Source organism: Marmota monax, unplaced genomic scaffold, assembly GCF_021218885.2.
Source record: "Marmota monax isolate L192 unplaced genomic scaffold, Marmota_monax_Labrador192_F-V1.1 WCK01_AAM20220418_F8-fsc00048, whole genome shotgun sequence".
Taxonomy (NCBI): Eukaryota; Metazoa; Chordata; class Mammalia; order Rodentia; family Sciuridae; genus Marmota; species Marmota monax.
This window is the reverse complement of record NW_026694895.1, coordinates 2019808-2046983: the sequence shown is the minus strand read 5'-3', so window position 1 is coordinate 2046983 and position 27176 is coordinate 2019808. Positions and strand designations below refer to the sequence as shown.

Here is a 27176-nt window from a genome sequence, read left to right as displayed (position 1 = left end):
TTATACCGCCCACCCTCCTTCACCTTCTAGGGTGATATCAGTTTAAATTGCATTTGGAAGAGTCAAACACACCTTATTATACAGTACTGAGTTAATCTCATCTAATGACCTAGCATTCAGCCACAAGAAAAGAGATAATTTTCTAGGGGACAGTTCTAGAGAGGTAGATATCTAACTTTGGGGCTAGGGTGCAATTAGAGGTTAGGAAGACTGAGTATATTAAAGGATGCATTCAATGATTTACATTTCTATCATCAGTATCAATCAGCCAGTAAGCCAAAGATAGAAATATAAAATGAAAGAAAAAAAGACCCATATCTAGAGTAAGTTCCCTGCCTCCATCTTAACATGGATATATGATTAAGCTACAAAGGAGGTGGCAGTGTCATTTTCTTTCTTTCACTTTGAGCCTCATGCCAATGAAGAGCAAATTGCAAAAGAATTTTTATCTGCAAGAGTTGAACATAGCCCCTACATAACCAGTCTATAGAGATTCGATGTGAACTGATCCTTTTTAGGAAATATAAATATTTTTTTCAGGAGGGAGAAGGACGTGTTCAGGTTCGTGTGAAAGAAATATCTCCAGTGATCTGCTTTAAAACAAATTTCCTTCCGCACCAGGGGTGATGTTTACAGTGCGTCGCGTAGGGGGTGCAGCTCTAGGTCCTGGTGGGATGGAGGTTGGGATTCTAACCTCGCAGCTAAAATTCCAAACAGCTCACAGCGCGGCTTTCCGGGCCTCCTGCGCCTGCGCAGTAAGCCCTCGGTGTCGGGCTTGGGTAGGAACTCTGAGCTGCAGAGGCCGGTCGGTCTGGCTGCTCAGCGCAGCAAGCGATGGGCAGGAATTCAAGGAGCCGGATTTGTTGTGTTCTAGAATGAGGGTTAAGTTTTTGGTGCGGCTACTTGCACGAGTTTTAATAAACAACAGAGCATTTTAGGACAGGAGTGGGAGCAGAAAGAATACCTTTCAGACACATTCACTAGTATGAACTCTCAAGAAATTTTCCTACCGTAATCTGACTAGAGCTACGCCAACTGAATGACTACCTATATTAGAGAGCCGCTTCACGGCTGGGGGATGTAGCTCAGTGGTAGAGCGCGCGCTTCGCATGTGTGAGGTCCCGGGTTCAATCCCCGGCATCTCCAACCAGCCTGTATAACTTTTCATTTTATACATTCCTTACAGAAACTTCTTTTACTGTGTTTGCTTACTTTTAGAGTACCCAAGAACAATCAGAAAGAAAAGAAAAACTGGGAAAGCTCCATTTTGAAAGCTGGAAGTAAAGATGAAAAGGGAAAATTGGTTAATTTGTGGTTCCTTTCTTTCACGATGCCAATATTTGGGTGTTGTACTTAAGTTTTAGGAGAAAAAGCTTGCATTGGCCGGGAATCGAACCCGGGCCTCCCGCGTGGCAGGCGAGAATTCTACCACTGAACCACCAATGCCTACGGAAAGGACTTTGTTTTCCATATAATACCAGCAGAGGTTTTATGTAAGAATTTAGTAATTATGTATTTATGTATTTGGGATTAGAGGAAGCAACAGGATTCTTAGGATTATACTAACTTCTGTTGAATATTATGATTTTTTTTTCTTTCTGAAATGTTCTTGGTGAAGGAGGCAGGAGAAACTTTTGTTGTCTGTACAAGGTCACATGATCACCTAACATTTTTAGATACTTAGATGACTTATAACAACAACTCCTTTCCCTTTTCGTTACTTTTATTATTTTAGCTGTTCAGACAAATATCTCCTAGAACTTTGTTATGCAGGAGTAGAGATCAGGGAACAGGAATTTGGAGACTAACTCAAATTATTTAGGTATACTGCAACTACCACACCTCTGGTTACAGTGAACTTTGAACATTAGTGACTAACCAAGTAACCTGAATGTTCTAAACTACTGGGTTCTTCACTTGTGAATGATTATCTCCAGACTTCTTTCAACTCTGACATAATTACGAGTCTGACTCTTTACTTTTAGTTTCCATGAAAAGTGAAATTATCAATGATACAGCAAAGATCTACAAGGAAAAAAAAAAGTAAAGTGAAGGAAATGAATTTGTGGAAATGGCTCTAAAGAAAACATGGAAGGACTTGTATTTAGGCATCATTGGCCCTTTACTTCCGGGAGGGAAATTTCCAACAATTTCCAGGATCTTTGGCCAAAAAGGATTCTGATAAAAATTAGGGAAAATAGCATTTAACATACAGCAGTTACTATATGCTAGACTGTGTAAGTATATTGCACATAAATTTCAACTCAGATAAGAATCATAATTACAAAGAAACCTGGTCCTTAGCGCAACATGGGAACTCATGTAATTTTAGGTTCAATGTCTGGGTCCTTAACCACTGCCCTTTTTTGCCTATAACACACACACACAAAAATATTAAAATGCATATTTATACCTGAAATATTGCACTGTAACTCTGGACATTATATATTAAGCATAAAGTGGAGTTAGGGAGAGGACACTGAGATAATATAAGGATTTCTACATTAAGTTTTATTTCTAAAGGGGGAAAAGTGGCATTTGCCTTTAATCCCAGTAACTGAGGGAGGAGGCTGAGGCAGGAGGATTGTAAATTCCAGGATAGCCTCAACAATTTAGCTACACCTTGCCTCAAAGAATAAAAAGGACTGGTAGGATGGAAGTGGGGGAATGGGACTTTATTTGTGAGGACTTTTTGTTGTGTAAGTAAAGAACAAACTTTGAAGACAAATACATAACATAATTTGAAAGACTTAAAAGATATATAAGGGATTAGGAAATCAGGAAATCTGAACAAATAATTAAATAAATTAAATAATCTATAAAGGAACAAGATTACATCATTTTACTTTTTGAAACTTAGGGTTTTTTTTTTTTTGTTGTTGTTGTTGTTGTTGTTTTGTTTTTCCAAAATGAGAAAAATAGAGGAGAAATGTGGCTTTAAAGTCCCGCTGAAAAAGAATCTAACTTGCCAGAGCTGCCTCAAGACCATTGGTTCCTAAGGTCACATTTCTTTGCCCTGCCTGCTCAATTCCACCAGCTCATTTTAAAACTCCCTATTTATTTGCATTTTAAAATTTAGATTACAAGCCAGAAATAAAAAACAAAACAAAATAAAATACAAACCAAACCAAACAAAACAAAACTGTGAGTCTGGGAGTAGAGCTTATTTGGTTGAACATATGCTTACCAAACACCAGGTCCTGGAGCCAATCCCCAGCATCAAAACAACACAGTTCTGAAAAGCCCTTTACTAAATGACCTAAGATCCTTTAGAGTTCCAGACTGTTGTGATTTAAAATGGAAAAAACAATATAAAAGAAATTCAGGTCATGAAAGCACTAACAAAAGTTTAAAAGAAGTGAAAGGAATTAAGAAATATAGTCTTAATGGCATCATTATTAGAGTCATATCCAAAGGTCATTTTATTTTCTCTTACTACAAGTCTGGTTGAGTGTACCTAGGACCAAGAATAACCATAGTGCCCTAAACCAATTATCACATTTTCTTTTCCGAAATTTGATCTGGGGTAGGTTCAGTGAGCAGAAGTACTGTCAGCAAGATGCTTCTAGGAAAGACAGTGGGAAGATCCCTTTGCCTTTTTTCCTCATTGTAGCACTGCCTTAAGAGGATAGTCGAATTAATCGGACATAACTTTACTATCCTTTTATTCCAATACATGACCAGTGTAAGTCCACATCAAGTACAACCACAAGAATAGGATCATAATTAATAAATTATACTTCATGTATGTATAATATACCAATTTACATTCTACTATCATGTATATCTAAAGAGAGAGAGAGAGAGAGAGAGAGAGGGGGGGGGGGGACATAGGCTTGGAGTTGTGGAGTTGAGCAAACACCCTGTGACTTAACTGGCCATGGGCCACTGAGGATGACCCAGCAGCAAGTTAGAGTCACTGCACCATCCTGAGAGTTTCTCCATTCAGATTGTTAGTTAGATACACTGCTTAAAGATCTTTACTATGGTAAGGGCCTCCACACTGAACATTTTGTTGTGTGCAGCCTAAAGTATTCCAGAGATAGGAGTGTATGTGAGCCTGTGTGTAGGTGTGTTTAAGAAAGAAATTTCTAGAAATGGATTATGACAATAGGAACCATTAAGAAAAGAAGTGATGATTCTGGAGCAAGTAGACAGATAATTGAGAAATGAAATTCTTGAGAAGATGAGGGGTAAGGGAATCCAGGGGAAAAGAAGAAATGCTATGGTAAGCAATGATTTTGTTATCATCAGTGTGAGTGGCCAGTGGTGCCTTTGGTGGTGCCTTGGGGAAACAGGGAGGGCACACACACTAACACTTCCAAAGTTGGCTCCATTCCCATGCTCCTATGAACTACCCCTGTTGAGATTGGCAGGGAAGAAGAAAGCATAGGATTGCTGGGAAATGTTACATACTTGTCTGTTATAGACAATCCTGGTCACTGTGATTCTTCAGTGGGGCAGACTGGGGTTTATAAATTGCATCTTAGCACCTTGTCATAAACCACCTTGGAACATTTACTAAAGGCACCAAGTCCCTGGCTGGTATTGTCTCACTGTAGAAATGTGGCCAGGTTTATATCATCTGAAGAAAGTAAACCATTAAGAAGTAGAAATAGTTCATATAATACATAGTGGCCAAAGAATTGCATTTTAAAAAAAAACTTCTGAGCGATTGTATTGATTTAATACACACAGCTTATTTCTGTCCCAGGTTACAAACTAGCCCTGGGGAAATGGTGGAGCCTGTCATTTGGATTGCCCTTTACTGGCTGGGAATTAAATCATTACTTATTCCATTTTAGAATCACAAGTAGTACCCTAAGGCCTACTTTCCTAAGGATTGAAATCAAGGCACGGAAATAAAGAATCCAAGTATAATTCTAAGATGCATGCAGATGTTGAGAATAAAGCAATTTTTCCTGGAAAACTGTCGCTATGATATCGTCTCCTCATGCTTTCTTGTCCTTAAGCATGTCTAATTAGTCAACAAGTCTAATTTCCCCCTTTTACAATGGCATTGAATCTTGCCTTTCCTCTTCATGCCAATCTCTCCCAACTAGTGCAGACAATTATTAGCTTATTTCCTACGCCATCTGGGAAATGTCTGATTTCCTTTGCCATCCTGCATGCTGTTTCCTGTTGAACTATCTCCCTTCTTCACTCTACTTCTTCCCCCTCTTTCTCCTTTCTTGTTTCCTTAGTCTTTTTGAACTCAATCATTCCTTTCTTGATGTTTCAACAATTGAATTAATTTCAAGTCTATTCAGAGTCCTAAGGATGGAAGAAATATGGGTGTGAATTCTTTATGCTTCTCTGGATACCATCTCAGAGCATCATTTATTCAGACAGTAGATCTGTGCCACATGCTTTTGCCTCCCTCCTAATGGCTCTCTTCTTTCCAAAGTACCCACTGAAGCACTGTCCCTACTAGCAAAAAATAGGAACACAACTGGCTTCGTGGTGCATGCCTATAGTCTCAGGCAGGTGTATTGTGAGTTCGAAGCCAGCCTCAGCAACTTAGTGAGACCCTAAGCAATTTATTGAGACCCTGTCTCTAAATAAAATATAAAAAGGGCTTTGTATATGGCTCAGTGGTTAAGCACCCCTGAGTTCAATCCCCAGTTCTCTCTCTCTCTCTCTCTCTCTCTCTCTCTCTCTCTCTCTCTATATATATATATATATATATATATATATATATATACATATATATATATATATATATATTTAATGTCCTCTGCTAAGAAACTGACTCAATAATATGTCACCTCCATGAAATGGACTTTCCTACCCATTTTCACACATCTTATAATTATAACTGTAATATTCATTCCCGTGCCTTGATTCTAATCTTCAGGAAGCTCAGCCTTAGGGCACTACTTGTGATTATAAGATGGAAAAAATAATGTACCAATTTCTAGCCAATAAAGGACAACTAAAAATGAACACAGACCCCTTAAAAAGGAAGAGGCAGCTCTATGTGTATTTGGAAGGAAACTTTTTTTCTGGGGGGAAAAAGGCTGTAATTACAACACTGTGAATAGTATGTACCATTTTTGCTTAAAAACAAAATGAAATATTTGTATCTGCACAGAAATGACAGGAAACTGATAATAACAGCTACCTATAGAAAATACAGGTACAAGGGTAGGGTGGGATGAAGATGTATTATTCTTCAATGCATGCTCTTTTATCCCTTTTGAATTGTGAAACATATGCATGAGTTACTTATAAAATACATAAGATTAAGGAAAATATTATATATATATATATATATATATATATATATATATATATATTTTTTTTTTTTTTTTGAACAAATGGTCCTGCAGCTTCAATTTACTATGGGCTTTGCAAATTATGTGACCCACCCTGGCTAGATTCTCCAGTCTCCCCAAATCCTAATCCTGTTTTACATACATTTGAACATCCTGGATGCTCTTTGTCATGTACAAAACAACCTGCTCACTCCTCTGATAATGGTTTTCTTTCTTCTTAGAAAATATTTCCCCTTCTTGTCCATGCGTCTTTCAAAAGGTAGTTTCAGCTTTATCTCCCCCTAAAAAACCTTACTCAATTATTGAAAGCTCTTTTTCCCCCCTGTCAGGCTCCACAAATCTCTTCTTCTTTGACCCTAAATCCTGCAAGCTTATCAGTTTTGGTTGTATCCCTAAAATTCCTTAAAAAATAGTTGAGTTAAAAGAAAAATGTCCTCAAGGCTTCAGTTTCCTTGGGTGTAAAATGAATGTATTATTTTAGAACAGCAAGTGTCTTCTTAGCACTAATAATCTGTGAGCTTTTTATGTTGCTTTGAAATAGTGAGTTTGAGGTTATATAGAAAGTAAACAAATTGAGATACATTGAAAACATGAAGTGCAAAGAGGTTTTAGCAAGGTAAGAAAAAAGATTTGGATAAAGGAGACATTTTCTCAGTTTTATGAAAGGTATCAATAAAATTCAAGTTTTAAGAAAGGAGCTATCACTTTATATCTACAGGACTGGACAACATGATAAAGCTGAACAATGTTGAATGTGGGCAAGGACATGGGGACATGTGAGCCTTGGTAAGTATGTGTTCAGCCATTTGGGAGAACAGCTGAAACCACTGGGGAAAATTAAGTTTTTGTGTTGATGATGATCTAACATTTCTATTTGGGTGTTTATTGCAAATCATTTCTTATATGGAGCAATAAAGAAACTTGTACAAGAATAGTCATTGTACAGGTTATTTGTGGAAGCAACCATAGTATCCTCTAGAAGAGTGAACAGGTGAGTCATGATATTGTCTACCATTGACTTAGGTATAACTCAGAGCAATATGGGGGCTCCCCAAAACCTGGTACCTAGTGAATAATGTAAGGTATAAGATGAATTTTGATGTAAGCTTGAATTATCCACACAAAACAATATATATGTTGTAAAGTCACATATAAACAAAAAGATGTATGTTAAACACAATCTAATGATGGCTTATGGCAAGGAAAAGGAATCTAGGTATGAGAACAGAAATGAATAAAAATAAAAAATAACAGAGAAGCCATATAACCTGAAGGTAATGCCATGCCCTGAGTAGAGGAGTGTAATTACCACTTTGCACATGATTTCCCCCAATAGAAGAAAAGTGATGAAAAGTTAAAACTTAGATAAAAATGCAAACAGCACAAAAAGTTATCTAAAGTGAACTTCTCCCTTCATTCTTGTGTCCTTTTCTTTCCCATTTCCTAGATCCAGGTCCTAAAATTATCTGTTATTCATAACCTCTGGTTTAACTTGTCTCTATATCCCTTTCAGCACCCACAGATCTGCCCTTCCTGTGATAATGGCAGAGTACTCCTTAGTAGGGACATGGCAGAAGGATGGGCTTTGTGTACTAGAGTGTTTCTCATTTCCTTACTAATTTTTAGGGTATTTTAATGTTAACAAATCTTGTTTATGTTTCCTTCTTCTAAGCTTCAGCAATATTTCTAGTCCCTGTATTGTTACTATTTAGCTCTTAAATATTTGATTTTTGTATTTTTTTTTTGCAGTTGTTCGTATCTCCCTAATATATTGTCCTTGTGATTAGAGGAAATTTAATCTAATTATTTTGTTTGTTTGCTTGATTGCTGTTCCATAGTTCATAGTACAATATTGATATTAAGTCTGTATTTATAGCTGGTCAACATTGGTAATTTAGTATGTACAGTAACCTATCAATAATCATTAATATATGTGAATAATAATCAATTTACTTGGTAGGATACCATCAGAAGCTAAGAAAGAGACATGAAATAGGTTCTCTGTCACAGCTTACATAAAGAACCACTCCTACCAATGCCTTGATCTTAGACTTCCCACCTCCAGAACCAAGACAACACATTTCTGCTAAATTATATGATTAGCAAACTAATATATCCGATTATCAGGAAGAAGAAACTGAAAGACTTAGGAAACTACACTCTCAAAATTGTGACCAGTCAGAGAATACTGTATTTGTTTATTAATAACATTAATTCTTAACTTGATCAGTTCCTACAAATTAAGCAACACAAAACCAGGTCCAATAATATTCTCATAGCAAAAACTGAAAAAAGAAGAGAGAATCCAGCATCAGTAGTTAGGAGAGTGTACTGCATTCTTTAAATAAATTTTTCTCCAAAGATAATACATGGGTTACCAGAGATTTAATATAAGGAAGCTTAGTAAAATAATTTAAATTATCTCATAAAGTACTATTTCCCTAAATGGGTTATGATGCTGTTTTTAAAGAATGGGTTATAGATGATAAAATAACTTTTATAATCACTTTAAAAAGAACCTTTCTGATCTCCAGCACCACAAAAATAAACAAACACATAATATTTTGAAAACAGAAAAATTAAAAATTACCTTTTATTTTTGATAAATTTCTATAATAATTCCTAATCTAAATGTTTATATTTATATTTTCATGGTTATTTTAGGGATTATAAGTCTTAAAAATAATTAATGGTTATGAAGGTTTGCAGACATAAGCATTACTCAAACTAAGGAGTATATGAAACTTTATGGAGGGAATGAAATATTTTTATTTTCACCATCAATCTTGTACATATTGTTGCAAAATCTGTATATTTGTTTTGGCACATGCTTTGTTTATTAATCATCTTAGCTTTGTGAATTTTCTGATGTGCTTCTAAATATAAAGTGTTTGTTTACAAATGTAGCCCAACTTTCCACAAACCTCATCAGTTGTGCATACACGAAGGCGTACTCACATTCACATACATACACACACATAGTATTTTTCTCTTCCAAAAAAAGACACACATGAAGAAGAAGCCTATACTGGATATGTGTGCAAGAGGCAGACGGGAGTTAGACATCTCTAACTAAATCTTTTTTTTTTTTTTTAAGTGCTGGGGATTGAATTCAGGGCACTCACATGCTAGGCAAGTGCTCTACTGTTGAGCTACTTCCCCAGCCAGCCCTGAGTACACATTTCTATATAGTTTTGTATTTTGCAACATTTCAAAATATTAGAACAGTAACATTTAACAAAAAGTGTTGAGAAAGCAAATCCTAATATTTGAATATAAACAGAAACAAAAGTGCCCAATTATATATTAAAATTAACCCCATATATACACACAAAACCACAAGTAACATTTGAACACTGTGTTGGTATTGTATGGTATTTTGACTACTTGGTGGATATGTTTTCAGAAAAAAAATGGCAAAGAAATCTTGAATTTTATATGACAGATATGTTGTCATTAATAGTAGTATTAGTGTATTGATTGTGAAATTATTTTATGTCCACCTTAGGATAAAGCAATATGGATGTTTTATAGTACTACAATTCTCACTTTGGAGAAGGAGATAAAAATGTAGAAATTGGGATAGGGGCCGGTGTTGTAGCTCAATGGCAGACTGTGTGCTTTGCATGTGCAAAGTTATGGGTTCAATCTAGCACCAGAAAAAAAAAAAAAAAAAAATATATATATATATATATATATATGGACAAATTCTGTGTTGCTGAATTTGAATGGGAATTTGTCACTACAAAATCATGACTAAGAAGTGTATTGCTAATACAATGGATGAATTCATCCTTTGAGTCCTTTGTAAATTCCTTTTTCATCCAGGATATGATTCATCCTCTCAGTGAAGATGTATACAGTGAATAAAGTACCTTTATAGAAACTTTGAGGTTTAACTTCGGTTGAAGAATTAACACATTTTTTTCCACTCATTTCCTGTAAGGTGCTGCATTGCAAAGTCATACGCCATTTGATTTTATTTTGTTCCTTAACACTCATGACCACCTTATCTTGATTTTATGCTTAAAAGGTTAATACTGCTATTAGTTACTTAGAGACCTCTTCACTCTTCCCCTTTCCTCGGTTGCACATATATACAATATTTACCCAAAAAGGATATTGCCCTGGTGAAAGGAATATTACATTTGGTCAATTAACTGAATGCCTGACAGAAAAATTATTTCCAATTTAATGTGATATTTTAATGTCTCAGACTAATTCTACATAGTGAAAGAAAAATATTAGCATTGGTAAAGAAACTAGACTTTGTTGAGCTTGAACAGCAAAATAATTACCACAAACTACAATATTTCTAATTAACAGACAAGGAAATAAGGCTTACATGGCTGATTTATAATCTCTGAAAAGTTAAGTAGAAGTTTGGAATTAGAACTCCAGAGCTCATACTCTTGGCAAGTGGTCAATGCACCATAATAGATTTATTTTGTACTTGATTTGTGCATTTTTCTAGTCATGTCAGTTCTAATACACTACATAAAGCAACAGTGACACTTTCTAGTTACTTTTTCCTTAATGCCAAGTAGCTGGAAGACATCAAGCTAAAGGTGACTTCTACTATGACATTAGAGGTCATTAAACCTAAAGTTGTTTTTCAGAAGGGTAAGAACTTCCATAAAATAATTGTCATATTCTGATCTAATATCCTATGTTATAAAACCAATACATATTATAAAAATAAGATTTAAAATGTACAAATTGTTAATAAGCATTCTTCCTACAGAATCCTTCTGACTTCAGAAGTATTGTGCCTACCCAGAAAAGTCAAGTTCACTTAGATAGTAAATTGTTTCTTTGACTCAGTTTACCTTCCTTCAAGTACTTGCCAAAGTCAGTTAAGAACATCATTAACCACACAAAACTACTTGCAGCCTTGGGTAGCAGAGGTAGGATGGATGTCTGTCGGCCTTAGAAAGGGTCTGCAGACAATTAACTGTAATGAAAACTTGTGGTGTGGTATAATGGTGAAGAATACAGACAGGGTTGGGTCAGGGTGCCAAGGTTTAATCCTGTCTCCATTTCTTACTATAAGTGTGAATTTGGGCAATGTATTTCACCTCTCTGCCTCAGTTTCCTCCTGGGCAAAATGGCATATAATTGTATCTACCTTCTAGGCTTATTGTGATAGTTAAATGGGCTAATGCCTATCAACCTCTTTCATACTATCTACCACATAATAAGCATCACTCCATAAATGTTAGCTATTAAGATAGTAGATGAGAACCAATACGGTATTATAAAACCTGTTTATAACCAGTATAAAGATGTGTAACATGTTATGAGGACAAGTAAATATAAAACTGAGAAAAGAAACTATCCAGGTACCAAAATAAAATTTTTGTGACCTTGCAAAAGTGGCGGTTCTTTATTTTATCCATATTTCATTATCTTCATTGTTCTTTTTGGGAGCTATCTTAGTAGGGGTGATGTCAGATGTAATAGCCATATTGGCCCTTTATATTTGTAGTGTATTCATGCTCACAAACTTTTACAAGCATTTTGCTTTGTAACAACTCAGTGTGGTAGGCAGCATTTTCTTGTTTGACTAGTGAAGGAACTGAGGCTTAGAAAAATAAAGGTAATATTTTATAGAGGCAGAATAGAGACTCAAACATCAGCTTCTACAATTCTAAATTCCCAAATCTTCCTCTGTGAGAGTGTGGAGAATATGGATAAAGTTATATATAAGCTCAATACAGTAAATGAATCAACATAATGCATTCAATTTGATATAATTTGCTTCAAAAATGTAGTCACTTCTGCTTAATATCTATATATATAGATGGTGTTGAGGATGGAACCCAGGACCACATGTATCCTAGGCAAGTGCTCCATCACTGAACTATATATACATCCCCAGCACCGAACTTAAATAATTTTAATGTTAAAGTAAAAAGAATTTGATGCAAATGCACAAATGACTTGGGGACAATGTTTGATTTTCTTTATAATATAGCATAAGGTCTTGGTGTCATTCTTGCTGTTACATTTTAAAGTTTTAATACAAATACATAGAACATATGTCATCAATCTATTCTCGTTTGGATATTCTAAGTGAAATTGCTTTCAGAATTAATGTTTTAAAGCAGAGCACCATTGTTAAAAATAAATAATACACAATGACTACCAACCTATGGCTTTTGTTCTTCAAATTTGTTATAAAATGAAAGTTAAATCTAACAATTCTATAATAATTAATGCTGAAGCAGAAGGAAGGAGAATCAATGTGAGGTCAAACATTCACATTAAAATTTAAAGAATAGGTCTATTACCTGAAAATATTCATAATGATTCCTACAGATATATCTAAATGTGTTTCTATCCTAAGAAATATATGGATCCTGAATAGCTTATGTATTCACATGTTTTATGGAAAAGGTATGAACCAAATGATCTCAAGTTACTTTCTAGCTCTGTAGCTCTGACATTTCAATGGCTTTAGCAGCATCATATTATTGGTGAACTTTATTAAAAAAGAAATCAACTTTTTACATTCAAAGTGGATGAGTTCTAAGAATTTTCTCAAAGGTTATTTAATATAAGCATTGCTTTAATGAGTACTTATTTTTTAAATGATTATGACATTAATGTCATTTACACTTTAAAAATGGAGGATGTCATCAATTATTCCATACATATGCTAAGTGACAATGACAGTTATAGAAAGAATGAATAAGCCTTTAATACATGTTATTAAATAGGAACATAAATGTATTACATACAATCTAACTAGATTCAGAAATTATGATGTTAATGTGCTATTCCTCTTTTAGATGATATAATAACAACATGGGCTATTATGTAACTGTTGAAGAGAAGAACAAGAAGAGGGTATAATCTAAACACTTTACTTTTCATTAATTATTTCAGACTTCCATTAAATATTTTATAGAGGGCTTTTATATTTCAGATGCTCTTCTAGTCACTGATGATACATCAGTGATGAAAACACAAAAATCCCTGTCTTAGTGGCGCGACATTTTAATGCGGAGAGATTGACAATAGACATGGTAAGTGTGATAAAATTTATAGTATGCTAAATGGTGATAAGTGCTCTAGAGATAAAACAAGCCAAAGATAGACAACATTGGGGAGTGACTCAAATTGCAAATAAGGTGGTGTAGAAAAGCCTCACTAAGGAAGTGACATTTTAGTGAAAGTTGCCAAATGGGGAAATTATTTTAGGCAAGGAAAATAAAATGCAAAATCCAAAACACTAGAGGTGGCAGGTGCTTTTTAAAGAAATAGCAAGGAGGATCTGTGGTTGGAATAAAATGAAAGAGGGGAGAAGTAGTGGGAGATGGGGTTAGGGAGAAAGTAGAGGAAGGAGATGGCCAAGGAAAGGACTTTGGCTTTTGTTTTGAATGATATAGGAAAGCATTGGAAATTTTTGAACCCAAGAATGACCCAATTTTACTTGACTAGGTACTCTGGCTACTGAGTTGAGAATAAAGTGAATGGGGCAAGAAAAGAAACAATGAGTGAAGTCAAGAGGTATTAGGATCTGGGACAGAGCTATGGTAGCAGTGATGAATAGACTCTGAATATGTTTTGCAATTAGAACGCAATGTTGGATGATTACAAAGCTGAGAATAACTGAGGACCAAAGAGGAGGAAGCTTCACCACGGCAGCCTATCATTCAAACGGCTGACATTGGATCTCAGGTCTTTTTCCAGACAATTTTATAATTTATCAAATAATACCACTTGTATAGAGTTGAAATAATAAATATTTTGAGCTCACACTGAAAAATGAAAAATAGTACTTCAATGAAAGTGTTGAGGTTCATGATTTAAAACTAAATGGGAATATTTCAAGTTTTGCTAATGGTCTATATTACTTCATCTTATGGCTCATGCTGTTTTTTCCTGTTATACTGGTCAGGATGTGCTGGGAGCCATTAGCCAAGTAGGTATGACAATTTCCTTGCCAGCGTACCCCATGTTGCTTAGTGGAAGGACTCGTGGAAATAGGACATTTTGCAGTGACATTGCATCTAAGGTGACCTTGCTCAAGGACCAGAGCGGATCCGGGTTTAGGGTGTTCCCGGTTTAGGATAATCCGGGTTTAGGGCGTTCCAGGTTTAGGACTATCCGGGTTTAGGGTGGTTCCAGGTTTAAGGTTATTCCTGCTGGGAATAGGGCGTATCCTGCTGCCGAGTTCCCCTTGAGTTCTCACGGGATTCAGACAGTACTTTTTGGGAGACAGAAGCGCAGTGGGGTGGATTTGGGCAGAGAACGTGGATTTCCCCAGAACGTGATTGTAGAGTGCTGGTGTGAGTTTGGGAATAAAGAGTTGCTGTTTGAATCTACAAGCTGTGTGGTGGCTCGTGATTTTGTGCCCAGCCAGACTGCGGCAAGGATGTATTTGAATTGATTTTTCCCTGTTTATCCAAGCTGACTATTCCTTCATTTACTCATTATTTTAAATATGATTCTTGAGTGCCTGTCAAGGTTCCAGATCTTAGAGACTAGGTGCTGCCTGACTGCACTTAAACTTGACCTTGGCTGTCTTCAGGCACCATAGGTCATGCACTCCTTTGTTTTCCTGTAGCACTGACACACACCTCTCAACATTTATCACCAAGAATTGTGTTGATTTGTTTAACTGCCTGCCTCCTTCATGAAATTTTAAGCAATTTGAGTTTGGGATTAACTCTTACTTATCTTTGTATTTTCAGAAACTAACACAAAGTCTATCACATATTAAGTATTCTTTGTAAGGTAAACTGACAGATTTTACCCAAAAGAATTTGGTTAGGACCACTTTCTATGTTTTTCTTTAATCTCATTTTTTTTTTTTTTGTAAGATGAGTGATCAATAAAAAAGGATTAGTGAAAAGTTAAATAATTTTTTTTATTAAAACTAGTCATTTAGGTAAACTCTGAGATTTTATATAAAAATAAGTATATAACAGGCAATGACAATTATGATTGACCTGATGAATGGGGCAAAATATTAATAAATTTGTGATTTTTTGTGTGTGAACATAAAATAACAAATCTGCTTTAAGGAAATAAAAAAAATAGTTTATTCTGAGCCAAATACAAGTGAATATAGCCTGGGAACACAGATTCAAATGATCCTGAATGACATGCTCCTCTGTAGAAGATGTTACAGATATTTTATAGTCATGCAACAAATCTCATAAATCAATACATTCACCAAACACATTGGTGACATTAGGCAGGCGGGGCATAGCAAAGCGGGTAAATCTTTCCTGTAGGTTTTAGATGTTATAGCATTTTCGCTTTAGGGCTGGTGAAGGCTAGAGACCTGCTAAGTTTAGTAATACATTCTGAGATAGTCATGAGGATGTTAGGTCAGATGCAAAGATTGAAAGTAAATGGCCATTAAGGGGCCTAAGTTATCCCAAGATAATTTTAGCTCTTAACTAGCAACATTCCAATATCCTTAAAATTTTGATACACTTTTGTTGCTGTTGCTATTTTTCCTTTAAATATTTTTTTCCCTATTTGTCCATTTTATTTGGTTTTGAAATGAGCTCTTGCTATGTTTCTAATCTCAAACCCCTGGGCTCAAATTATTTTCCTTTTTCCTGCCTCTGCAGTAGATGGGACTATAGACTACAGGTATTTACCACTGTGCCCAGAAATCTTCTTAAATTTTATTTTATTATTTTTTTAATATTTATTTTTTAAGTGTAGATGGACACACCACCATGCCTTTTTTTTTGTTTTGTTTTTGTGCTGAGGATCGAACCCCGGGTCCTGCCCGTGCTAGGCAAACACTCCACCACTGAACCACAATCCCAGCCCCTCCTTAAATTTTTATTTAAGTATTTCTCTAAGAGACTAACATAATGAAATTTGTTACTCAATAAAATGTATTTTTACCAGTTTTGTATGTTAAAATGTCAACTAGTAATGCTAAATAAAAGTCCCATGATTTCCCCTATTTGTTTTTAGTTTTAGCTGCATAATTTTACAATTTAAAAGGTTGATCAATAAAAAGTGGCATGAGATATAAAACTGAAACTAGTTTTATTCATTTAGCATCTATTGATCATATTTTGAACTGTTTAAATCTTTCTTGCTGCAACCTCCATGAAGGCATTTATACTTAGAAAAGAATTAGAAATTGATATATAAGCAGAAGAAGATAACTAGAGAACTATTAATAGATCATATAGATCTCATTTTTCCTCATTATATTTCCCAGAATGTTGGCAAAAGAATCTTATATGCCACAGGTCTATCCTTTGGGGAATTTTCCATCTGTATTTCTGAAGTGATGCTGGAAAGAATTTGAGATACAAGGTTTTTTGCTGGATATTCTCAGTATCTAGTACTGTGGGCTTCTAAGACCTCCAAAAAACAAATGGATAATTTATTTTCTTATCATGGTAATTTTTTCTGTGATGCATTTACTCACAGACTATTTATTGACAGAGAGCCTGTAGAATAGTGTTTATTCAAATTTAATGTGTATGTAGTCATCCAGGAAATTTCTTTAATGGTGGATTCAGATAGCAGATCTCTGGTGAGGTTTGATGAGGACTGGATTTTTTTGTTTATAATAATAATAATGTAGGTAATAATAGTTGCATTGATTAATAATTATATTAATAATATTAGTAATAATAATTATTATTTTATTTTAAATTTATTCTAATTTGTTATACATGACAGCATTTCAATTCATACTACACATATAGAGCAAAATTTTTCATGTCTTTGGTTGTACACAAAGTAGAGTCATACCATTTGTATGACTCTTCATACATGTACTTAGGGTAATGATGTCCATCTCATTCTTTTCTATCCCCATGCCTTCTCTCTTCCCCTCCTTCCCCTTTGCCCTATCTAAAGTTCCTCCATTCCTCTCATGCTTCTCTCCCACCCCCATTGTGGATCAACATCCACATATCTGAGAAAATATTCAGCCTTTGGTTTTTTGGGATTGGCTTACTTCACTTAGCATGATCTTCTCCAACTCCACCCATTTGCCTGCAAATCCCATGATTTTATTCTCTTTTAATGCTGAGTAATATTCCATTGTGTATATATACCACAGTTCCTTTATCCATTAATATATTGAAGGGCATCTAGGTTGGTTCCACAATTTAGCTATTGTGAATTGTGCTGCTATAAACGTTGATGTGGCTGTGTCCCTTTAGTATGATGTTTTTAAGTCCTTTGGGTATAAGCAGAAGAGTGGGATACATGGGTCAAACAGTTCCAAACGTGGTTCCATTCCACGTTTTCCGAGGAATCTCCATACTGTTTTTCATATGGTTGTATCAGTTTGCAGTCCCACCAGCAACATATGAGTATGCCTTTTCCCCCATATCCTTGCCAACACTTATTGATGTTTGTATCCTTAATAGTTGCCATTCTAACTGAAGTGAGATGAAATCTAGAGTAGTTTTGATTTGCATTTTTCTACTTGCCAGAGATGTTGAACATTTTTTCATATATTTGTTGATTGATTATAAATCATCTTCTGAGAAGTGTCTGTTCAGTTCCTTATCCTATTTATTGATTAGGTTATTTGTTTTTTTGGTGTTAAGTTTTTGAGTTCTTTATATATCCTAGAGATCAGTACTCTATGTGATGTGCATGTGGTAAAAATTTGCTTCCATTCTATAGGCTCTCTCTTCACCTCACTGATTGTTTCCTTGGCTGAGAAGAAGCTTTTCAGTTTCAATCCATCCCATTTGTTGATTCTTGATTTTATTTCTTGTGCTACAGAGTCTTGTTTAGGAAGCCGGGGCCTAATCTGACATGATGAAGATTGGGCTTTTTCTTCTATCTGGTCTAATTCCTAGGTCCTTGATCTGCTTTGAGTTGACTTTTGTACATGGTGAGAGATAGCGGCTTAATTTCATTTTGTTGTATATAGATTTCCAATTTTCCCAGTACCATTTGTTGAAGAGGCTATCTTTTCTCGAATATATGTTTTTGGCTCCTTTGTCTAGTATGAGATAACTGTATTTATGTGGGTTTGTCTCTGTGTCCTCTTTCTGTACCATTGGTCTACAGGTATATTGTGATACCAATACCATGCCACTTTGTTACTATTACTCTGTAGTATAGTTTAAGGTCTGGTATAGTGATGCCATCTGCTTCACTCTTATTGCTAAGGATTGTTTTGGCTATTTTGGGTCTCTTATTTTTCCAGATGAATTTCATGATTACTTTTTCTATTTCTATAAGGAATGTCATTGGGATTTTGATTGGGATTGCATTGAATCTGTATGTACTATTGGTAGTAAGGTCATTTTGACAATATTAATTCTGTCTATCCAAGAACAAGGGAGATCTTTCCATCTCCTAAGGTCTTCTTTAATTTCTTTATTTAGCATTCTGTAGTTTTCATTGTAGAGATCTTTCACCTCTTTTGTTAGGTTGATTCTCAAGTATTTTATTTTTTGAAGCTATTGTGAATGGGATAGTTTTCCTGATTTCTACAGCTGATTTGCTATTGTTGTATGGAAATGCAATTGATTTGTGGGTATTAATTTTATATCCTGCTCCTTTGCTGAATTTATTTATGAGTTCTAGAAGTTTTCTGGTGGAGTTTTTTGGGTCTTCTAAATATAGAATCATGTCATTGGCAAATAAAGAGAGTTTGAGTTCTTCTTTTCCTATTTGCATTCTTTTAATTTCTTTCTTTTGTATAATTGCTCATCTAGTGTTTCAATATGTTGAATAGAAGTGGTGAAAGAGGGTTTCCTATCTTATTCCAGTTTTTAGAGATAATGTTTTCAGTTTTTCTCCATTTAGAATGATGTGGGCCTTTTGTTTAGCATATATAGCTTTTACAATGTTGATATATGTTATTAGGTACTCAGGGAATTATTAGGTATTATTATTAGGTGCCACAGTCTGGCTGGGCACAAATGCCGCAGTCTGGCTGGGCACAGAATCACGAGCCACCACACAGCTTGTAGATTCAAACAGCAACTCTTTATTCCCGAACTCACACCAGCCGTCTACAATCACGTTCTGGGGAAATCCACGTTCTCTGCCCAAATCCACCTCCACTGGGCTTCTATCTCCCAAAAAAATACTGTCTGAATCCCGTGAGAACTCAAGAGGAACTCAGGCAGCAGGATACACCCTATTCCCAGCAGGAATAATCTTAAACCTTAAACCTGGAACCTAAACTGGGAACGCCCTAAACACGATTATCTTAAACCGGGAACACCCTAATCCACCTTGGTCCTTGAGCAAGGTCACCTACATTCAATGTCACTGCAACATGGGGTACGCTGGCAAGGAAATTGTCATACCTACTTGGCTAATGGCTCCCAGCATCTCCCCCCTTCTGATTAATTAAACAAGCAATGTGGCTTAAGGATCGTGCCTGGTAGGTTGTCCAATTCAACATATGGTTCTTACCTGTCATCGGAAAACTGACCTTTAGGCGTCAGCCTCCTGTCTTAGGTTGATACCACTGCAATTGAATCATACCCGTCACTGACTACCGGTCCAGCATACAGCCATACTTGTGGATAGGTCTATGTACCAGTGGGGGGGTGAGGTTCTTTGCCTCACCTCTGTTGGCCCCCAAATTTGGCCTTGGTGCCAGTGGGAGAGTGAGGTTAATGTGGCTTAAGGACCGTGCCTGGTAGGTTGTCCAATTCAACATATGGTTCTTACCCATCATCAGAAAACTGACCTTTAGGCGTCAGCCTCCTCTCTTAGGTTGATACCACTGCAATTGGATCATACCCGTCACTGACTACCGGTCCAGCATAAGCCATTGGGCCCCCAAATTTTAGACCATCACTAGCAGAAGGGAGGAGGATACAGAAATGCCAGGACACCAAGCCAATTGACGGCTCCTTGGGAAAAATTGCATCACTGGTGACACCATCAGCAAAGATATGTCAGCACTACCACAATTAACATGGGGTGTGCTGGCAAGGAAATAAAAATTGCATCACTAGTGACACCATCAGCAAAGATATGCCAGCATTACCACAATTCGCTGCACCAAACGATAGTTACATAGTCCAGGCAAGTTCTGCAAGCAGTTCAAAGCGGAAGAATCTATCAATATGTCCATTTCCTCCCCAAATCCGTTTCCTCCCAAAGTAAGTTGACTCCTTGATTGAGCATTACTTGTTGAGTTAAATTCATTGATGCATCAGTTTATACAGTTTACTGTGATAGCTATCATAGAAGCTGTAGTCTGGTTTTATCTTTGTCTTCACCGGCACTGGGATGAAGATAGGAATTCTGGCAATGATGCTAAAAAGATATTATCCTGAAAAGAATTATTAAATATAATGAAAAGGAAAGGTGAAAGTAAACAAACAGATCTGTTAACCTACTTTAAAAACAATCCTTAACAGCTGTTTACCTAATTTAAATTAAACCATTTAAATCATGTGAATAAAAAAAATAATAATAATTCGGATCCATTTTTTCATGAGCGCTCCTCATATAAGAAATATGGACATACGCACATACAGACATACAACACAAAACACAAGAGTGTACACAAACGTACAACACATAAGAAAATAGTAAAGTCCTTGTAGCTTTACCTGGGTGAAATCTCCATTGCAATGTTTAAAAACTCCACAGTCAAAAAATAAAACTGATCAGAAAAACATTAACCTAGGTTTGTATGAGCTCAAAAAATAAAAATAGAACCTTATGATGTAGAAAAATGCAATAATAAAATAGCTATTGAAAAAAGCATCCTGGTTAATCACTGTCGCAGATGTAAGAATGGCCAAGCTGGAGTTCTGGATATCAGCTGTTATGGATTTGAGTCAAATCATCTTCTTTTCGATCTGTAGAAATTGTTTTAGTTAATCTCTCTGGAATCCAAATCGGCTGCTGTTCTCCCTGTGGAAAAACACAAACAGAGCCCCAACTCCAGACAATCACTGGGTCAGGACCTTTCCATTGTCCTGTTAGAATATCTTTCCAAAGTACTTTAGGCTTATGTACATTTTTTGGATACATGTGCCTTTCCACAGCACTAAGTCCTGATGAATCCAAATTTAAAAAGTTTAGAGTAAAAAGCGTTATTTTAAGTTTATCTTTGGGGGATATACCCCCTTCCAATTCCCTCTTTTTGCTTTAATAAGTATGTTTTAATAGTTTGATGAGCTCTTTCAACTATGCCTTGTCCCTGTGGATTGTATGGGATTCCTGTTATATGAGTAATACCAAATGATGAGCAAAATTGTTTAAAAGAGGTAGAGGTATAGCCAGGACCATTATCGGATTTTAACTGTTTAGGAACGCCCACAGTGGCAAAATTTTGTAAGCAATGAGCTATAACATCTTTAGTTTTTTCTCCGGCATGAAGGGAGCCCATCAAAAATCCAGAAGAAGTATCAACTGTAACGTGTAAATATTTTAATTTTCCAAATTCTGGCAAGTGTGTGACGTCCATCTGCCAAATATGGTTAGGTATCAATCCTCTAGGATTGACTCCAAGATTAACTTTTGGTAAAAATGTCACACAATTTTGACATTGTTTTATTATATGTCTGGCTTGTTCCTTAGTTATTTTAAAACGCTTTTGTAAAGTATTAGCATTAACATGAAACCTTTTATGAAAATTTGTAGCTTCTTCAAATGTAGAGAAAATATGTATGTCATGTGTAGTTTTATCTGCTAAATCATTGCCTAAACTAAGGGCTCCAGGCAATCCTGTATGTGCCCTAATATGTCCTATAAAGAATGGATCTTTTCTGTCCCAGATTAGACTTTGTGTAGTGGAAAACAAAGAGAAAACAGTAGAAGAAGGGGAAATCCTACCAGCATCTTCAAGAGATACTATAGCATTAACTACATACTGACTATCAGAAAATAAATTAAATACAGAATCTTTAAACATAACAAAAGCTTGTAAAACTGCATTAAGCTCTACCTTTTGAGCTGATTGTTTGGGTACTAAAAATGTAAAAGTTTGATCAGGGGTAACTACTGCTGCTGTACCATTATTTGACCCATCAGTGAATATATTTGGAGCATTGCCGCAGTCTGGCTGGGCACAATCAGGAGCCACTTGTCAAAAGAAACTAACTTTATTTTTAGAACTACACACGCCAAACAAAACAGCCTCTCAGGAAAAACCCTCAGAGCCTCAACTGCCACCACCGGCTTTCCACAAGCCTCTCTCTCCCACACAAGCTTCTCTCCACCTCCCCCAATCCTCCTGCTCTTGAGGCCGATTGGCTGGGTCACGTGGGCGGAGCCAAAAAAGTCCCCCAATGAGCAGCTCCGTGGTCTGAAAGGGCAGGGAAACAGCCCAATGAGCATCACCGCAGAGGAGCCAATCAGCTAGATGTTGCTGGGGCCGAGGATCCAATCAGCTAGATGTTGCTGGGGCCGCTGTGAGCCAATCATCAGCCGGCAGCTGGAAGTTTGCTGGCAGCTGGAAGTTTGCTGGGGCCCCTTTGGCTGTGGCTCTCAACAGAGCATTCATGATAGGTGTTTTTCTTGTAATTTTAGGAAAAACTACAGGATGCTTAGACCAAAAAGACAACAAAGGATTAGATGGTAAATGATTATCAAATGAAACATTAGATTTACACATGATTATTGCCCAAGTATTTAACTCATTAGCTAACTCATCAATTTGATCCATAGTATATGGAGTAATAATTTTATTGGGAGAAATTCCAAACACTCCCTTCACTGCTTTTATTCCTTTGAGTATTAATTGTCCTACAGCCTCAGGATACCTAGTAAGAATAGTGTTAGGAGAATAAGATAAATGTATCCAAAATAATGGACCTTCTTGCCAAAATACTCCTGTAGGAATATTTTTTGTTGGTAGTACAATAAATAATAAAGGCAAACTTATATCAATTCTATCCAAATGTATGTTTTCCATATATGTTTCAATAATTTTTAATGCCTTTCTTGCTTTAGGAGTTAACATGCGGGGTGAATTTGGATCTGATGGACCTTTTAGAATATCAAATAAAGGTCCCAACTCTCCTGTTGGTATACCTAGATAAGGCCTTATCCAATTTATGTCTCCCAATAACTTTTGAAAGTCGTTAAGTGATTTGAGTTGATCTACTCGTATTTGAATTTTTGGTGGACGGACCATGGTTGAGGATAATAGAACTCCTAAATAATTGGAAAATTTAATTGTACTTTATCTATTGCTATCTCTAGATTATAATTTTTTAATAAGTTTGTAAGTGTGGCATAACATTCCAGCAATATGTTTTTATCTTTATGTGCCAATAATACATCATCCATATAGTGAAATATTTGTAGTTCAGGATTTTGATTTCTAAGTGGCTGGATTGCTTTGTTAACATATATTTGACACATAGTTGGACTGTTAGCCATCCCTTGAGGGAGTACTTTCCATTCATATCTCTGATCAGGACCTTCATGATTTAATGCAGGGATAGTAAATGCAAAACGTGGACTATCCTCGGGATGAATTGGAATTGAGAAAAAACAATCTTTAATATCTATAGCTAAAACATGCCAGGTTTTTGGTAAAGCAGACAATTGAGGAATCCCTGATTGAGCAGGTCCCATAATAACCATCTCATTATTAATGGCTCTTAAATCTTGCAATAATCTCCATTTACCAGATTTCTTTTTGATGACAAAAATGGGAGTATTATGGGGAGATATGGAAGGTTGTATATGTCCTTCCACTAATTGTTGTTTGACCAGATCATGGGCTACTTGTATCTTTTCTTTCGTCAGGGGCCACTGAGGAACCCACACTGGTCTTTCTGATTTCCAAGTAGTTTTGATTGTCTCAGTGGCCCTTTCTGAAAATCCAACCCATGTCTGTCTGTTCCTTGATCTATTTGTATTGGTGCTGCTATACCTTGCCCTTGTTTTCCTAATCTTTTTTCTTTCCTAAAGCCTTGTCTAGCCCTAGTAGTGGGCTCATTAGGATTGATGTTATTTGTTAACGTCAAACCTAATTGATCTAGGACATCTCGTCCCCATAAATTTATAGGAAGATGATCCAATACATAGGGCTGTATAGTTCCTTCACATCCTTCAGGATCCTTCCAATCTAATATCATAGAACTTCTATGGGGATTAGTCGCCACTCCTAGGCCTCGAAGCGTTTGAGTGGCTTGTTGTAATGGCCAATGTTTTGGCCATTCTTGACGAGATATGATGCTAAGGTCAGCTCCTGTGTCCAGTAGCCCATTAAACTCATGACCTTGAATATTTAGTTTTAGCATTGGGCGAGAATCTAAATTTAAAGACAACATAGCCCAATCTATACCTGTGGAGCCTAATCCCCTGGAACCTCCTTCTACACTATGACTAGGAAATTTATTATGTAGGCTGGGTATTATTAACAACTGTGCTATTCTATCTCCAGGTGAAATTACTGATATACCTCTTGGAGAACTGGCTATAATTTTTATTTCACCTACATAATCGGGATCAATTACCCCAGGACTTATCATAAGTCCTTTTAATGTAGATGAACTACATCCCAGTAATAAGCCTACTGTTCCTTGGGGAAGAGGTCCTTTTACTCCTGTGGGAATGATTTGAACTCCCATCTCTGGAGTTAATACTGCTCTGGCAGAGGCGCAGATGTCCAACCCTGCACTCCCTCGGGTTTGTCTGATGAGGGATTTAATGGACAATGTGTCCTGGGCACTAGCCTGATGGTGTTGCTGGGTTCCTCCACTGCCCCGTAGATTTGTGGTTGTGGGCCCCGGGGCATTGGGATTGAACCCAAAGGTGCTTTACCACTGAGCCACATTCAGTCCTTTTTATTTTTTAATTTTTTAAATTTTTTTGACAGGATCTTGCTACATTACTTAGGGCTTCGAGAAGTTGCTTAGGCTGGCCTCAAACTTGTGACCCTCCTGACTCAGTTTCCCTGAATTGCTGTCATTACAAAATGGCACTACCACACCTGCTCTGGTGAGGTTTGAGATTCTTATAAGCTCCCAGGTGATGCTTTTGTTTCTTATACAGAGACCATTCCCTTTGAGTATCAAGGGTCTAGAGCAAATCAGAATGTTGTAGGTACCATTTTCTGTTAAGAATAGGCCTCCTTTTTTTCCCATCCCCCCGTTTCCTCCCTCCCTTTCTTCTTTTCTTCCTTCCTTTAAAAAATATTTTTTTGCCGTGCTGGCAATTTAACCCAAGACCTTATGCATGCCAGGCACATTTTCTACCACTGAGCTACACCCTCAACTCCAGAATAAATATTTTTATACAATCAATCACTCCTGGATCTTTTTGATATACAATACACTAAAAATACAAACAAAAAGGGCCTTAGTTAGCCTGTAGTTATGCACTTTTCCTAGAAACAGAGAAAATGTTGAGTAATTTTGGAAGAATAGACCAGTAGATCACAGTGGTTTTCCTTACTTGGAAATTTGATTTGGTATATGGATTGTGAAAATATGCATGCTATCACTCTAGATCCCAAACTCACCACAATCGCTAGAGAGTTGAAAGAAATATCACCTCAACTCTTTTGTGTCCTTTGTCTTCAATTACCTCCAGAGTTCTCTTTTGAAACTACTAATCCTTATAAATCTATTTATCCCAGATATCCTTTTAGAATGTGGACTAGACATTACTTGAAGGCAATGAACTCCTTCCTTTTAATGTCTTTCCCCGACTTTTCTTCCTACCTCTTTTCTATTTATCCTTCAATACCCAGCTCTAATATTTCCCCCTCCTGAAATCTTTCCTTGGGCAAGATAGTAATAAGTGTTAAAAAGTTTTTAAAAATCTTCACCATCAAAAAAAAAAAATCTTCACCATCTTTAAACCAACAATTCCACTTAAAGCATATAGCATGAATAATCTATTTGACAAGGATACAAAGATACGTGTAGCGATGTCATCCATGATATAGGCTGGAATCTGTGTTTGTAAGTCCTTGAGTAGGCTTTGGCTGAGTAAATGAGGGTATATATTTCCATTAAAGCACCATGATACAATGATGACTTTGATCCACATGTATTGTCGTAGAATGATGTTCTCAATATTTTTTAAAAGAAAGACTTAATAATATTAAGTCTTAATATTATTAATATTATTAATAATGGCAATAATATTAAAAATGAGCATCCCTTATCAGAAAATCTGAAATCTAAAATCTTATTTAAGCACCAACATAATGACAAAAATGGAAAATTGTGAAAGATAATAGAATGAAACAGACATTATAACTGTATGTATGTATGTGACTGTATGACCAATGTGATTGTACAATATGTATACTCAGAAAAATGAAAAATTATATCCCATCTATGTATAATACATCAAAGTATATAAGTGCATTCTATTGTCATGTATAACTAATTAAAACAAATAAAAAATTAAAATAAATAAATAAAATGGAAAATTGTGCACCTGACCTAATGTGACAAGTTTCAGTCGAAGCACAGATGTACAAAAAATATTATATAAATTACCTTTGGTCTATATGTATAAATTATATATGAAATAAAAATCAATCTCATATTTAGACTTAGGGCCTATCCACAGGATATCTCATTTAGGCATATGCAAATATTCTAAAATCTGAAAACATTTGAAATCTGAAACACTTCTGGTCCCAAGCATTGTGAAAAAGGGTTACTCAATCTATATCATATTTACTTCATTGATGTGATCTAAGTACTTAGAATGGATGACTTCTTGGATGACTGAACATGTTGAGTGCTTAATATGTACCAGGGATTGTTCTAAGAATTGTACTTCTTTCATTTCATTTATCTTTACAGCATTTCAATGAGGCAGGAATATATTATAGATGAAGATACTGATGCTCAGAGAAACTAAGCAGTTTGCCCAAAGTCGTGAAAAGTCATTAAGTGGCAAGACTTGGTTTAGGAGTATGATTCAGAGTACCATCCCTACATATATATATTTTTTAAGCTGTACATATATGTCATAGAAAAT

The 27176-nt window shown here is 35.9% G+C and overlaps 2 non-coding genes across 2 annotated transcripts; one reads left to right on the top strand and one right to left on the bottom strand.

The window, feature by feature from the left end:
* The first annotated feature begins 1074 nt into the window (after positions 1–1074).
* On the top strand, positions 1075–1146 carry Trnaa-cgc (transfer RNA alanine (anticodon CGC)). Its single transcript has one exon. It is a non-coding gene; the product is annotated as a tRNA-Ala (tRNA).
* A 229-nt stretch (positions 1147–1375) lies between these two features.
* Trnag-gcc (transfer RNA glycine (anticodon GCC)) lies at positions 1376–1446 on the bottom strand. The gene has a single exon. It is a non-coding gene; the product is annotated as a tRNA-Gly (tRNA).
* Between the last annotated feature and the right edge of the window lie 25730 nt (positions 1447–27176).